Raw genomic sequence first — 14,825 nt, 5'->3', positions numbered from 1 at the left:
ATAAAGGTCGATTGAAAAGCGTTGGAACATATTTTCTCAGGTTCCTCAGGAAGGTATATAAAATGACGTGCTCAAATTGTGATAGTTTATGGTCTTCAAAATTCGATTGGAAAGCGTTGGAACTTATTCTCAGGTTCCTCAGGGAGGTATAGAAAATGATGTGCTCAAATTGTGACATTTTGATTATTCTTTAGCTGAAGTGGTTAGTGAAGTTGTTTGTTTCTTTTCTTGCTTCTGCTAGGATGTGCATTCATATAGTGTTTAAAACAAAATTTAATTGGAATTTGAGAATGACATGATACCATATGTTGGGCTACTCTAAGCAATATCCATGCTGTCACGTGAGGGGCATACTCTAAGCAGTATATGCAGTTCGTTTATTCTGAAAATATGGTCAAGTTAATAGGTCGCATTTCATATTAGAGAGAGGTATAAATGAAGGTGAAATGATGCCCTTTCAGCCTCTTTTCTGATGCGTTATTCAAGTGCTATATATATTAAGATTTTACAGGTCTAATTCATCAAAGTAGGTTGTTTTGGGTGGATCCTTATGCGGAGAGCATGTCTAGTACATCACATGACATATTACAAAAGAAGGGGATTTTGTATATGCAGCAAGTGTTATCTTTGTGAATATTCACAGAAACCATCATGCCTGGCTTTCTCCAAGGGGAGTTCTGTCTTGTCCGCTGGGACGTCTGCTGGGACTGGATTACGTGTAAGGGAATTGATGTATCAGTGTTAGTGAGGCTTGGCCAAGCATCACGGTAGTAGAGCCATAGGGTGCTAAAAGAACTCAACTGCACTCCGCGTATTTCTGAATTGTTCCAGCATGATTTTGTTTGTTGGATGGAGGACAGTTCAGAGGATTAGATTTGGAAAATTTCGATGGTTGATGCCCAGTGTCTGGTCCTGCACACCCTCATTCTGGATAATCAGGCTTTGATAGAGGGGTTTAAATCTTGTTTCTTTGCCAGTTTTGTGCTTGCATTGCAATCTGAATATTATCAGGCTTCGAGAGAGGTTTTTTTTCAATCTTGTCTGTGGCATTTTCTAGTGGGTTTCGTCAGCTTTGCATGTAACTCTTTCCTTCATTCCTTTGCTTGCAGCCATTACGTAGTACAAAGCTGTGAATTCTTCTTTTCATGGAGTGACCTTATTTGTCCATATGTGTTGAGGTTTCGTTAGTTTAGTCTTTTACGAGTATAGATAATTTTCAATTCAGTTTTCTTCCTTAATGACTCCTTTGTCTTTGTCAACTACTGTTGTATGGAAGTTTCTCAATTAGGACATTGTTTTCACCAATGTGTGTTGTATACTGCTGCCATGAAGTTCTTAGGTCAGATGCTTATGTTCTTTGATGATCCAATTGATGAGTTCTCTTATGGTGATGAGGTCTCTTGCTCTCTTATGGCTATGTATACCTGATAAGTACTTGACCAATTCCAGATCTTTTGATTGTGCTGTAAAATACTGATTTACTGTTGTTCATTTAGCTACTTATATTCTCTGCTTCCAATTTTTTCGTTATCACACTAGTTTTTTTTGGTTGTATGGATGTGTAGACCATGTGGTGACACTGTTACGGATGTTCAGATTTGGAAATTTGAAAGCTCGGTTAACAAAAATGTGATCCTTTGCCACCTTTTGGTCTTTTTGGTGCTTGCACTGCAATCCGGATATTGTCCGGGTTTTTGGTGCTTGCACTGCAATCCGGATATTGTCCGGGCTTTTTGACAAAAGGAGTTTTTCAGTCTCCTCTATGGCATCTAGTGGTTACTTAGGTGGTTTGGGGTTCGTCAGATTTGCTTTCAACTTTTCCCTGGTTTCTCTTCTTGCAGCCATTGGTTACAGGGCAGTGAATTGTTCTTTTAACGGAGCGACCGTGTTTGTCCGTTTGTGTTGAGGTTTCTTTAGGTCAAGTCTTTTATGAGTATTGAGATTTTCTATTCAGTTTTCTTCCCTAATGGCTCCATTTGTCTGTCAAACTACTGCTGTATGGAAGTTTCTCAACAAGGATATTATTTTTCACTGGTGCGTGTTGTGTTATGTTTCCATGGAGTTTTTAGTCCAGACGCTTTTGTTCTTCGATGATCCAATTGATGAGGTCTCCTATGGCTATGGACACCTGATAAGTACTCAGCAGCCAATTCTAGATCATTTGATAGTGGCGTAACTTCTTTACTTTTATTCTTCTAGCTACTTACTTTTCTTCTTTGCTTCCATTTCTTTTTCATTATCTCACTATTTTTTTTGGTTGGATGGATGTGTAGACCATGTGGTGATACTGTTATGGATGTTCAGATTTGGAAATTTCAAAGCTTGGTTTACCAACTCGTGATCCTCTGCCACCGTTTGGTCTTTTTTGTGCTTGCATTGCAATATGGATATTTTCCGGGCTTTAACGGAAGGGGGTTTTTAGTCTCGTCTATGTCATCTCTAGTGTTTACTTAGGTGGTTTGGTGTTCGTCAGATTTGCACTTAAATGTTCCCTTCTTTTTGTTCTTGCAGCCATTGGTTACAGCGCAGTGAATTATTCTTTTCATGGAGCGGCCGTGTTTGTCAGTTTGTGTTGAGGTTTCTTTTGTTTTAAGTCTTTTATGAGTATCGAGATTTCCGGTTCAGTCATTTCTTATGGCTCTCTTTTCTCTATAAAAGCTACTCTTATATGGAAGTTTCTCGACTAAGATAATATTTTTCACCAGTGTGTGTTGTGTTCTGCTGCCGTGAAGTATTTAATCCAGACACTATGTTCTTTGATGATCCAATTGGTGAGGTCTCCTATGGCTATGGACACTTGATAAGTACTCGGCGAACTCCGGATCTTTTTATTTGACAGCGCCATAAAGGCTCCTCTACTTCTGGTCTTCTAGCTACATATGTTCTTTGCTGCCATCTTCTTTTGTTTATCAAAACATGTTTTTTTGTTTTTGTTTTGGTGGATGTGTGGCCTATATGGTGACAGTAATAAAGGTTATGATTTGGTGATTTCAAAGGTTGATATCCAGTATGGTATCTCTGTACCCTCTCGGTCTTTTTTGGTTCTTGCACTGAAATCTGGATATATTGGTCAGGGCTTCAACGAAAGGAGTTTTTAGATTTTGTCTATATGGCATCTCTAGTGATTACTTTGATGGTATGGGTTTCGTCAGCTTTGGACTTGATTGTATCCTTCTTTTCGTGCTTGCAGCCATTGGGTCTTACAGAGCAATGAATTATTCTTTTCATGGAGTGGCTTTCTTTGTCCATTTATAACGAGGTTTCCATGGTTCAGGCTTTTATGAGTTCTGACGTTTTCAACTTAAATAGTTTTTTTCTTCATTAGTGTGTTGTATTTTGCTATCATTTTATTGTTTAGTCCAGATGCTTATTTTCTTCAATGATCCAATTGGTGAGATTCCTGATGGTTGATGGTTATGGTCTCATGGACACCTGCCTGACATGTACTCAATTTTGGATCTTTTGAAAGCCTCGTAAAATGGTCCTCTCTTTTGGTGTTCTCGTTCCTGTTTTACGCTAGCTTGATTTTGTTTGTTAAATGGATTTATGGCGACAGTTGAGAGGAATAAGACTGAAGATTTTGAAGGTTGATGTCCAGTGTGCATTCCTATGCATCCTGTTTCTTGGCTATGTTGGTGCTTGCACTACAATCTGGAGATTATCAGGCTTCCAAAGGAGGCGATTCTAAATCTCTTCTGGCATTTATAGTGAATTCCTAGGTGGTACGAGCTTCACCAGCTTTGCACTTAGACTGTTCCATTCTCTGTGCTTGCAGCTGCTGGGTCTTACAGAGCCATAGATTCTTCTTTTCTTGGAGAGGCCTCGTCTCTCAATTTTGTGTTGAGGTTTTCTGGTTGATGCTTATAATGATTATTGAGATCAGTTCAGTTTTCTTTCCTAATTAGAATGGTTGCTTTCTCCCTTGTCAACACTGCTTCACTAGTGTGTATTTTGTTGTCATATTTGTTTTTTAATAATCCAGCTGCTTATGTTCTTTGGTGGTCCAGCTGATGAGATCTCCATGGTTGGACAAAAGCATGATAAGTGTATTCAAACTTAATCGTGGATCTTCTATAATGATTATTGAGATCAGTTCAGTTTTCTTTCCTAATTAGAATGGTTGCTTTCTCCCTTGTCAACACTGCTTCACTAGTGTGTATTTTGTTGTCATATTTGTTTTTTAATAATCCAGCTGCTTATGTTCTTTGGTGGTCCAGCTGATGAGATCTCCATGGTTGGACAAAAGCATGATAAGTGTATTCAAACTTAATCGTGGATCTTTTGATGGTCCTGTAATGCACTCCTCTACTTTTCGTGTTCTCGCTGCTTACCTTCTTTGATTTATTTTAGTGTACCAGTTGATTTAGTTTGGTTGGATGAGTTTTGACAAGAGTTGGAAATTTATAGTTTGGTTTCGGTGTGCATCTTGTGGACCATGTTTCTTGCCATTTTGGTGCTTGCACTATAATCTGGGTGTTGGATATATCACCAGGCATCAAGAACAGGGCACTTTGCAATGTTATCTTGTTTGCGTCTCTAGTGATCTCTCTGCGTGGTATGGTTTTCCACTTACCTGTTGTGGTCTTTTCGTGCATGTAACCGTGGGGTCTTCCAGAGCATGAGCTTCAATTCAGTTTTCTTCCAAATCAGTGGGTCCCTTTTCTCTTTGTCAAAACTATGTTGTGTGGAAGTTCTCAACAATCATAATATTTTCCACTAGTGTGTGTTGTACTCTGCAGCCATCAAGTTTTTATTCTAGATGCTTATTTTCTTGGATTGATCCAAATGATGAGATCTCCAATTTTAAGAAGTTAGAATTTTCCAAGATAATGGAATACAATAGTATTCTAGCACCTTGACTAAGAATTTCGATTTTGACATTTTCTTCTTCACTTATTGCCTATAAGGGCAGTGCCAAGTGCCAAGTCTACTTGTACAACAACCAGAAGATATCCAGCCAGCTCACTCATAGGGGCATCAGTCTTAGCTCAACTCTTCGAGAATCTGTACATGAATAGGCTCTTCCTTAGGAGTTCCCTTTTATCTGCTATGCATCTCTGAAGTAATAATATCTTGTCATTTGAAGTCATGTTTTGCAATAGCAAGTGCCCAAAAGTTGTCTATCACGTGACTGATTTCATTATTTGTCCAGCACAACTATCTCCAAATTAAGTTGGGAGAATGCTCCACAGAATTCTAATGCAGTGATTTATTTTCATTGAGGTTTGCAACAATGTACCAGCACTACGAGTCTCTTCCGTTCTCCAATTTTAAGTTGTGAGATTTTCCAAGATAATGGAATACAATAGTATTCTAGCACCATGACTAGGAATTTCGGTTTTGACGTGTAATTTTCTCCTTCACTTCTTTCCTGTAAGAGCACTTACACTTGTATTACAACATACGCAGTGCAATTTCACAAGTGATCCCATAATTGGGATTTGGGATGGTATGATGTATGTAGGTCTTACCTCTAACTTGGAGGCACAGAAAGACATTTCTGATCGACTCTCGGCTTAAAAAAGGCTTAAAAAAGTGGGAAAATGAAAGAAAGATGGGAACATAATAAAATATACTTAACAAGTGTAACAATAGCTATTAATACACATTAAAGAAAAAGACTACTCACTAAGAAGTATGATAAAACTCATTACCTATTGCCCTTTTACCTTGCTCCTCGACCTCTATGCTTTCCTATTAGCCTTCTTACTCCTCGACCTTCCGGCCTGCCTATTTAGGGTCGTGTCCTCATTTAGGTGAAGCTATCCATTTGGATTATGTTAGGGGGTCTTTCGCTTTTGTTAGATTTAGAGAGATACTACAAGTCTTCCGTCCCAGATTCCATCGCTGCGGTCATTTGGTTCACCAGTACTACCAAAAAGTCTCATGCTTACGTTACTGTTATTGATGGTTTAATTATCTTGGATTCTGGTTTCCATTCCAATCATCTTAAATGAAGCTGTTTCATATCCTATCTAATTATATCTTCCTAGTTCTTCTTCGGCCTATTTCTACCTCTCCAAATTCTACTAACTTCTGTTATGACCACCTCTCACACTCACAAGTGCATCCTCACATCTCTTCTTCATATATTTGAACCATTAACCTCGCTTCATCTTGTTCGCTACGGAGAGTACTCCCCCTTGTTAGTGTAGTCTACCTGTATCCACTTTAAAGAATTCCGCCAAAATTTGTTACTTTTAACCTTGGAGGTCACTTCCCAGTCTGTTCTCCCCGTCTTCATTTCCTTTTTTTATAATCCATCTTATTTCCAAGTTGTTCCTGGACTCTGTTCTCTGTGTTTAAGTTGAACGCATTTTATTGAAGTTCATTTTGTTAGTTCGATATGATCTCGCATTGTTTCGGCACCAATAGTGGTTCTCCTTGTGGTTTCTTTTGTACTAGTGTTGGTTTATGTGAGAAATATAGGAGAAAAATATTATTGAATTGTGTCTCTACGTTATTACACAGAGACACTATTTATAGACTCTATCATACAATCCTTTACCAAGTAGGATACTATTTACTATTTCTATTCTTATTCCTATTCCTATTCCTATTCTATACCTATTCCAATTCTAACTTATTTGTTGCTACGTGTTCTGTTTAGGTGACTCGGAGTGACAATTCTATTTGAAGGTATGTTTGTATTTACAACTTGTACTTCTGTTGTTGGGGCAGTATGGTGGAGACCCTTCTTCTTTTTGGAATGTTTTGAATTTTCTCTTTTCTTTTGTTCTCTTGTATCTTTGCAATACCAAGGGTACTAAGTCAATAATAATATTAGTTCAAGTTATCAAAAAGTTGTTCATATCATTATATGCATTTTCTTGCAATTGTAATGGTCTTTTCTGAATGACTTATGTGGTGGATGTGCAGGAGTACTTCAGTACAAAATAGTGTGCTTGCCCCGCTGACTGACCATGGCATGTAGGTAATAAACTTGATGAGATGAGCGTGAATTATGAAATATTTTTCTTCCATTGGAAATTTACCTCTTGAGGTCACTTCCTTCATCTTGGCCGCTACGGAGACTACTCCCACCTTATTAGTGTAGTCTACCTGTATCCACTTTAAAGAATTCCGCCAAAATTTGTTACTCTTAACCTTGGAGGTCACTTCCCAGTCTGTTCTCCCCGTCTTCATTTCCTTTGTATAATCCATCTTATTTCCAAGTTGTTCCTGGCTCTGTTCTCTGTGTTTAAGTTGAATTTATTGAAGTTCATTTTGTTAGTTCGATATGATCTCGCATTGTTTCTGCACCAATAGTGGTTCTCCTTGTGGTTTTTTGTACTAGTGTTGGTTTATTTGTTGCTACATGTTTTGTTTAGGTGACTCTTGTAATTCCGCCTGTTAAATCAGCCAGTCCCAACGAGGACCCTACCGCCGACATGAACTCCGAAGCCTAATTCAGATGTTTCTAGGGCTTGAGTAAAATGCAATGGGCGTGTACTTTCTACTTATTAGTCTCGTTATAACCATCTGGATCTAGAACCTTTGGACTATCGGTTGAGCCTCTTGCTAAAGGCCATCTCTATCTACTGACCGGGGTTCTCTCTTGGGCATCCACCCAGTAAAAGTATGCCACGGTCATAGCTACTCTTCCTATTCCTACCTGGATTGACATAAGAACACGTCTTTACTTCACTTCACGTCTTTTTGGTTAGATAATGGACGACGATAAGCCACCGCCCAGTAGTGCTCTCTGAGCTTGTTGCTCCGAGCCGGTAAACGGTAGGTCACAATCTGAATTTCAAGCCCAGACTAAGGAGGAGGGAAGGTGTTTAAGTTTGCAATTAGTCGTCTGTTCTTTTTAATTAATTAAGAAATGACCATTTCTCCTTATTTGTCTTGAGCAATTCAAATGGAACATGTGCTCCCTTAGTGTTTCTCTCTTTATCTTATGGCATCTCTGATTACAACTTATCAGGAATCTATATAGTTCTTAGAAGAAATGTCAAGATATGTGTTAGGGCCTTGTCAACCTTAGTGTCAGGTGTTCTCAGTTATCATGCAATTGGTAATTAGAAATTGTGGCAACTTAATTTTTAGCTTCAGTGAGAAACTAATTCCCAATGAGTGTGATGAACTAAGCATTGCAGTTTGCACCTGTTGCGATTTATTTATGATCCACATTAACACTGTAAATATTGTTCCCTTTTTGGTGTCTAGCGATGATTTTCAACTGAATATTTAACTAGGGATTCGTGTTAAGCCTGGCAGTGTGCCATGCAACAGATGGACGTGTCTGTTCAAGAATCATCAGTGTGCTTCTCTCGACGTAGTAGATAGCCCGATATATATATATATATATATATATATATATATATATCCTCAAACGGCTGATACTCATTGATTGATAACCCTTTGCAAGCTGATACTTAACTCTGTTTTGTTTGTGAGGTTGTTCATGGATGCTGCAGGTAGTGTTTGGCTGATAAGTCTGTTCGTGCAAGTTCCTGTGTCAAACAATGTTACAGCTGTGAGATGCAACACTGGATGCAAGAGCTCCCTAATACCATATGACTTACTGTGGGAGTGCAACAGGTAATTTAAGAACCGGTAAGTTTAAGATGAAGTATGCTCTAGTCTTTTGGTCTTTAAAGGTCGATTGAAAAGCGTTGAAACTTATTTTCTCAGGTTCCTCAGGAAGGTATATAAAATGATGTGCTTAAATTGCTACATTTTGTCTATTCTTTAGCTGAAGTATTTAGTGAAGTTGTTTCTCTCTTTTTTTGCTTCCGCCGGGAAGCGCATTCATATAGATACACGTTTCCAACAATAATCAATGGGGATTTGGAAATAACGTGATACCATATGTCAGGCTACTCTAAGCAGTATCCATGTTGTCATGTGAGTTTGTATGTCTTTTATTCTTGAAATTATAGTCAAATTAATAGGTTGTGTTTTAGAGAGGGGGCATAGGAGGAGGTGAAATCTCATCATCACATGATACTTGGCATTTTTGTTTGAGCATGTTGCTTATGATGCCATTTTAGTCTCTTTTCTGATACATTATTAGAATTTTACATATATTAGGATTTTACAGGTCTAATTCATCAAAATAGCTTATTTTGGGTTGATCCTTATATGGAGAGCATGCCTAATATCCACATGATGTATTACCAAAAAACAACATTGCTGTCTTTGTGAATATCAACAGAAACCATCCTGGCTGGCTTTCTCCAAGGGTGTAGTTCTGTCTTGTCTGCTGGCACCGAACTACATGTGGGGGATCAATCGATGTATCAGTGTTAGTGAGGCTTGGTTAAGCATCACGGTACCAGAGCCACAGGGCGCTAAAAGAGCTGAACTGCACTCCACACATTTCTGAATTGTTCTCGTGGAGTTCATTGACGTGATGTGGTAACTTAACATTTTTAAGCTTCAAGGAATCATTTTTTGCTTCATTATATCTACCAGCGGAGTATGGACTATTTTATGAAAGCCTTTCATTTGCTTCTCTTCGATGGAAGTTTGATTTACCGTATCCTAATTTTTTTTCCAAGATTTTTGGCATTCCATTGGTAAGGCCCACTCAAGCTGGCAAGGACAGAGAGTTGACAGCAATATCAATCAGATTTGGAAGATCATTTTCCCACTTGCAGTATGTAGAAGAGAGTACGTCGGGAAATGAGTTGTGAAGATGTTTTGATGGGGAAAGCCAAAACAATATCTTTTGTGAAATACAAATGTATATAAAACTTACATTTCTGGTGTTGGGCCGGTATGTTGGAGACACTTATTTTTGGAATTTTTGGATTCCGTTGTGAAAGGGAATTTACTTATCCTTTTGTTCTGTTGTATCTTTGCAGTATCAAGGGTACTAAGTAATAATATTAGCTCAAGTTATCAAAAAGTTGGCTCATATCATCATATGCATTCTTGCAACTATAATGGTCTTATTTGAATGACCATGTGGTGGATGTGCAAGAGTACTTCAGTACAAAATAGTGTTACTCGCCCTGCTAACCGACCATGGCATGTTGGTAATAAACTTGATAAGATTACTGTGAATTATGAATTGTTTTCGAGATTCTCCTCCATTGGAAATTTACCTCTTGAAGTTGTTGCAAGGTTTGAGTTGGTACAAGCTTTCTTTGTTACTCATTGATTACTAAGTTGTCCTAGGTTCCCTTTCAGGTGATCTTGTGTTAAATTCCCTCACAAACTGAAACTTGTACCATTGAGAACTATCTATTGTGCTTTCTCCTACATTGTGTGGTATTTTGTTAATAGATGTGCCTTGCATTTTATGAAGAATGAGTGTTCTATTAGGGCGGCAGTGTCAGTGGTCGAGTTTTAATTATGAGTAAGAACTGAATGTTCTCAAAATTATTGTCTCCTCTCACAATGCTTATTTGGTTTTTGATTTGGGATTGGTATTGTGGATTAGTATCTTGGATGTGATAAAGCTTGAGTTCAGGGTAAAAACATGGACTAATGGAAGTTTAACCCCGCAAGAAGCACTTGATGAAGCATCTCGAACTTTGGTAGATGCGAGGACAGGGAACTACCAAGGCTTCATGTGTGAAGTTATGGAGCTGGTGCAAAATATTGATTTCAGGGTACATATAGTTCTTTGTGCAGTTACTTTGTAGCTCTAGAACTGGAGAATCTGCTTTCTGGATATTATATATATTTTTAGTTGAAGGTGCTATGAAATTATGGAGTGCACTTCATGGTATAAAATGTATGTTGAGTTGCAAGATGCGATTGACATTATTACTTTTTATCTGCTATGCATCTCTGAAGTAATATCTTGTCATTTGAAGTCATGTTTTGCACTAGCGTGGGCCCAAAAATTGTCTTGACATATGTAGCTTTTAGCTGTTATGCATCTCCCAAGTAGTATCTTGTCTTTTGAAGTCATGTTTTGCATTAGGAGTCCGGAATCTATTTGAGATAAGAGATAAAATTGACATAAATAAGTCATATTTTTTGAATTTAACTAAAATAGGCTTAGTGTAGATTTTTCTTTCGTTTTATAAAAGAAAAGTTAACAACAGGTGTTAACTTTTAACGTCTAAATTTTAATGTAAAACGAAACTTATTTTTAAACTATGTAAAATGTAATTTTGTTTCACTTTATAAAGTGTAACTATTTCTTACACTTTATAAAAGAAATTTCAAAAAACTTTATGCTTTTCTTTTTCATTTTTTCCCTCAACCCTACAATGGTTCCCACCCTACAATCTAATGATTGACCCCACGTTGAAAATTCGAAGGTTTTTTTTGAAGATTCTCAAAAATCGGAGGTTCGTAGCACAACATAACAATTCGGCCCCACAAATTTTTAAAAAAATGATCCTGCCTGTACAAAAATTATCACAACCCAACGGGTATACGAAATTTAGGCCAAAAGATATTCTACGAATTTCAAGAAAGAGTAGTTGAACCTAGTATTATGTATAGTATTATTAGTCATTAATGTGAATTTTAAGAAATTAAATGCAAATACATTTTATGTGTGTATCTTTTTGTGAGGAAAAAGTGAATGAAAAATATGAAAATAACTTGCTCAGCTCTCTTACATATCTCACTCTTTTTAAAGCAACCAAATCAATTAAAATAAAATATTACAATTTACACAATTAAAACATCTTCCTTTAGGTACTCCCACTACGTTAGAACGGTGTCAACACTTGATTGACCGGAGGACCTAACTAGCTTCAACCGAGTTTTCGATAGGCTAGGAAGCATTGGGAATGCAAATTTTGTACAGGAAATATCCTAATTTAAAAGATTTGTGGACCCGGATTGACGGATTGAGCTACAAACCTTTGATTTTCCGCGAATTTTCAAATTTTTAATGTGGGATCGATTGTTGGGTTGTCAGGTTGGGGACCATTGAAAGGTTGAGGAATAAAGTGAAAAAGGAAAGTGTAACGTTTTTGGTAAAACGAAATTTCTTTTATTAAGTGTAAGAAATAGTTACACTTTACAAATTGTAAGAAAAAATTTCGTTTCACACTAAAATTTAGACGTTAAAAGTTAACGTTTGCTGTTAATTATTTTCTATAAAACGGGAGAAAAATCTACACTAAGCCTATTTAAGTTACATTCTGAAAATATGACTTATTTATGTCAATTTTATCTTTTTGTAGCTCAAATAGGTTCCGAACTCTTGCACTAGCCATGGCACAAAAGTTGTCTATCACGTGACTTCATCTATGGGAGAATTTCATTATTTGTCCATTTTATAAAGTGTACGGAGATTTTTCGTTTTAAGGTAAACTTTAGATGTTAAAAATTAACGTCTCCTCGAACGAATCTTTAGAGGAGGAGTTTGATAGGTTGGAAGGGCCCGGAAGAGGAAATGATCCTCCGACACTAAGATCCTGTTTAATTTTTTTTTTATAAAATGGAAAAAAAATTATACTAAGCCTATTTTAATTACATTTTAAAAATATGACTTGTTTGTGTCAATTTTATTTCTTTGTAGCTTAAATAGATACCGAACTCGGAGTGACAATTCAGTTTGAAGGTAGTGGGGGACCGGTTGAGCTAGTATAGCAGGAGAGGCATCAACTGTTTGATTTGTGAGATTTAAACTTTGTTGTCTGATGTCTCTGTGGCTGCTGTCACTTGGTCGTTGCTGTTGGAGTGGGCATTGGTTAGTGAATATTAGTTGTATTGTTAGAGTTGAACTCTACAGGGATTGGGAAAAGTGATGAAATAGAAAAAAAAGGAGTTATTAACTGTCTCTTTGCACTCGACAACTTCCCAATTTAATTGTGAAGTATATTTTCGTAAATGAATGAAGATTTTTTTTATCACAACTTACAATTTTTTTTAGATAGAAGTGGGTTATGCAGATATGAGAGATACCTAAATACACACAGGGTGAATTGGGGTTCAAGTTTATTTTTGATATAATGTTTTAAGCCTTCGATAACAAAGACAATCATAAACTTTTAGGGTGGTATAGCCAAGAGACCAAATAATTTTTGCTAGGGCAACTCATTATTTAGGATGGGAATGGGAAGTCGGTTAATAAGGTAGAAAATATAATGACAGGCAAAAGAACAAAGTTCAGGTGGTAAGAATGCTTAATGAAGAAGGTTTTAAGCGTTTTAAGAATATGACAAGGTCTACGTTTAGCTATGGCAACACATTGTGATGTATAGGGAGGTGTAATTAAGTGTTTAATGTCATGAGTTTGAAGATAGGGATGAAGACCAATGAACTCAACCCCTCCATCTGTATCAATGGAAAAAAGTTTTGTTTTGAAGAAATGTTCTACTAATGGATGAAATTTTGGAAATATGGCGTAACCTCACTGTTATTTTTAAGGTGTATGCAACAAAATATATTTGGTGTATTGGTCAACAAAAATGCAGTAATATAATTTTTTTGTCTAGTGACAAAATGGGTGATTGTCCCATAAAGCACTAAATATAATCTGGAATAATACTGGACAAAGTGAATTGTGTTATAAAATACACTAACTTAATAATTAATTAGACAGAAAGATAGTGTATGAAAGAAAGAATGGAAGAGAGAAAAGAGGAATTTGCCTTGTATATATATATCTGTGTGCATCTTTCAATGCCAAAAACACAAGCTATTTATAGATAGGAAAAGTTACAAAGGAAGAAAAAATAGTGGGCAAATTGCCCACTTTAAGTGGGCCCCACACAACACTTGCAAGTGGATATCCAATTCATTGTCCATCTTGCTTTTTAACACTCCCCCTTGGATGTCCACGTGAAATGTATATTAATAAAAACTTTACAAAAATAATATACATAGTTATTCTGAGCATCCATGGATGTTGTGCCTCGTTAAAACCTTACTAGGAAAACCCCAATGGAAAAAAGCCTAGTGAAGAAAAAAGAGTACACACATCTGGTAATACGCCTTGAGTGCTGCCTCATTAAAAACCTTACCAGAGAAAACCCAGTGGGACAAAACCTTGGCTAAGAAAAAAAGAGTACAACGAGTATTTTGCTTCCCCTGATGAAAACATCACTTAATATATCGAAGACGACGCATTCCAATTTTGTATCTCATTTTTCCTCAAAGGTTGAAGTTGGCAATGCTTTGGTGAACATATCTGCCAAATTGTCACTTAAACGAATTTGTTGGACATCTATTTCACCCTTCTTTTGAAGATCGTGAGTGAAAAAGAATTTTGGTGAAATATATTTTGTTCTGTCTCCTTTGATGTATCCTCCCTTTAATTGGGCTATACATGTAGCATTGTCTTCATACAATAATGTTGGAGCATTTTTTGTTAAAGAAAGGCCACATGTTTCTTGAATGTGTTGAGTTATTGATCTTAACCAAACACATTCTCGACTTGCTTCATGAATGACTATTATCTCTGCATGATTTGATGAATTGGCAACCATAATTTGCTTTGTTGAACGCCATGATATAGCTGTACTACCACATGTAAATAAATAGCCTGTCTGCGACCGACCTTTATGGGAATCAAATAAATATCCCGCATCTGCGTAACTGATCAATTGTGACGTGGAATTATTTGAGTAAAACAATTCCATATCAATAGTACCTCGAAGGTATTTGAATATATGCTTAATTCCATTTTAGTGTCTTCGAGTTGGGGAAGAACTAAATCTTGCTAATAAGTTTACTGAGAAGGCTATAGCTGGTCTAGAATTGTTGGCAAGATACATTAATGCACCAATTGCACTAAGGTATGGAATTTCAGCACCAACAAACTCTTCATCATTTTCATGAGGTCGAAATGGATCTTTATTAATATCAAGAGATCTCACAACCATTGGGGTACTCAATGGATGTGCTTTATCCATATAAAACCTCTTTAAAATATTGTGACACCCCGGAAAATATTT

At 36.8% G+C, this 14,825-nt stretch overlaps 1 long non-coding RNA gene across 21 annotated transcripts in view; it reads left to right on the top strand.

Annotated features, from left to right (window-relative positions):
• LOC129891290 (uncharacterized) overlaps positions 1-10,917 on the top strand; it is a 29,173-nt gene extending 18,256 nt beyond the window's left edge. For 12 of the 21 annotated variants that reach the window (XR_008767156.1, XR_008767140.1, XR_008767158.1 and 9 more), the window contains 4 exons: positions 41-6,639; positions 6,880-8,562; positions 9,050-9,366; positions 9,510-9,809. This is a non-coding gene — a long non-coding RNA (uncharacterized LOC129891290). The other 9 variants (XR_008767153.1, XR_008767138.1, XR_008767152.1 and 6 more) reach the window with 9 other exon arrangements.
• The last annotated feature ends 3,908 nt before the right edge of the window (positions 10,918-14,825 follow it).

The sequence above is a fragment of the Solanum dulcamara genome, chromosome 6 (assembly GCF_947179165.1).
Source record: "Solanum dulcamara chromosome 6, daSolDulc1.2, whole genome shotgun sequence".
In the NCBI taxonomy this organism is placed as follows: domain Eukaryota; kingdom Viridiplantae; phylum Streptophyta; class Magnoliopsida; order Solanales; family Solanaceae; genus Solanum; species Solanum dulcamara.
This window is presented reverse-complemented; position numbering and strand designations above follow the sequence as displayed.